The 1,581-nt window shown below is 63.0% G+C and overlaps 1 non-coding gene across 1 annotated transcript; it reads left to right on the top strand.

The window, feature by feature from the left end:
- Positions 1–760: 760 nt before the first annotated feature.
- LOC127483980 (U1 spliceosomal RNA) lies at positions 761–924 on the top strand. Its single transcript, XR_007910769.1, has one exon. It is a non-coding gene; the product is annotated as a U1 spliceosomal RNA (small nuclear RNA).
- Positions 925–1,581: the final 657 nt, after the last annotated feature.

Below are 1,581 nucleotides of genomic sequence, written 5' to 3' on the forward strand. Positions count from 1 at the left end.
TCACAGGAAACCAGGCCGTCCCTCTCCCGCCTCCCTGTCTTCCGGGTCGGAGTGCGGAGGAGGAGGGGGATTTTACCCCAGTTTACGGGTTGCTGGGCGTGGGCGCTGTGCTTGCTGAAACGACACGGGCGGCCTGGCGTGGAGGTGCCGGGCACCACCGACTTCCCAGTGAGCGGGACGGAGAAGGCGCCTCGGTTGACTGAGGGCCGGAGGCGAGCTCCTGTGCGAACGGCGCCCCGCGAGGACGAGTTCTGTCGGGCAGCTCACAACCACACGGGCTGTGGTGTTCCTTTGTTTTCCAGGAGAGGAGGGGTCAGAGCGAAGCCGCGTCGTGACCTGTCCGTGGGGAGGGAGGGCCCGCCCAACACTGGGCGGCGAGGACCTCGCGGAGGTCCCCTCCAGGCGCCCCCAGGCGCGGCTGCGCGCGGTCCCGGGCCAGCCCCGCGCGCGCCAGAGCCGCCAGTCCCGAGCTCGGCTCCAGAGGACGGGCGCGGGCCCAGGGCAGGGACGCGAGCGGTGGGGACGTCACCGCCCGGGGCGTGGCGCATGCAGATGAGCAGGGCGCGCAGAGGCTGCCGGGCGCGTGGGATTCGGGCCTCCGAGTCCCGCGTGGGCACCAGGCCGGGGCCGATCGCTGGGTTTCGGAGCGGCGAGATGCCGGGAAGGGCCCGGGAGAGCGTGGATTCCGCGTGCGTGAAGTGACCGTGCGCTGAGAGTGGGGCGGGTGGCAGGGTGTGGGCTGGGCCGGGCCGAGCAACTCATACTTACCTGGCAGGGGAGATACCATGATCACGAAGGTGGTTTTCCCAGGGCGAGGCTTATCCATTGCACTCCGGATGTGCTGACCTCTGCGATTTCCCCAAATGCGGGAAACTCGACTGCATAATTTGTGGTAGTGGGGGACTGCGTTCGCGCTCTCCCCTGATTTCTTCGGTTCCAAAGTCAGACTCTTATGCTCTTTTCTTACTGCGTTTACGTTCTCTAGTTGTGGTTGCAGTAACATCGCATCTCAAGATAACTGAGGGCTGTTGGTTTTTTACTTCTCACGTTGTTCTGCGGGAGGAGTTTTTCCGATGTGGGTGCTGCGCTGGCTGCCTCTCGAGCCACGTGACTCTCGAGCAGAAAGCTGTATTGCCGTTCTTGTTAGCACGCGGAAGCGGGATTAGAGCTGCGTTCCGGGGTGATTCCTTGCCGCTGATCACTGATAGGTCGGCCTTCCAAATAGGGGCTACTTGAGCTCGGACCCTTGGGCCCCACCCTTGCGAGATTTCCTGGGACGGAGTGTCGACGGCCCCAGGGAGCGCCGTGACCCTTGAACCCACAGCGCCGGCCTCTCTACCTGTTTTCCAACGTCTCCCAGGGATTCTTGTTCGTTTCGTTGAGGGTCCCGCCCATAGTTATAACGTTGGCTAAAATGACACCTGGCTGTCCTAGGCGACCAAATGTGCATTACCGGACAAGGTTCCCAGCTGTGTAGCTCTGAGCCCACGCAAGAATCCCACTGTCTTCACAGAGAAATTGCAGTTAGAAATACTCTTGTGAGGGCCTAGTAGGTTGGCGCCTCCGCCTGCCACACCGGCC

This window comes from Oryctolagus cuniculus, chromosome 12 (assembly GCF_964237555.1).
Source record: "Oryctolagus cuniculus chromosome 12, mOryCun1.1, whole genome shotgun sequence".
NCBI classification, from domain to species: domain Eukaryota; kingdom Metazoa; phylum Chordata; class Mammalia; order Lagomorpha; family Leporidae; genus Oryctolagus; species Oryctolagus cuniculus.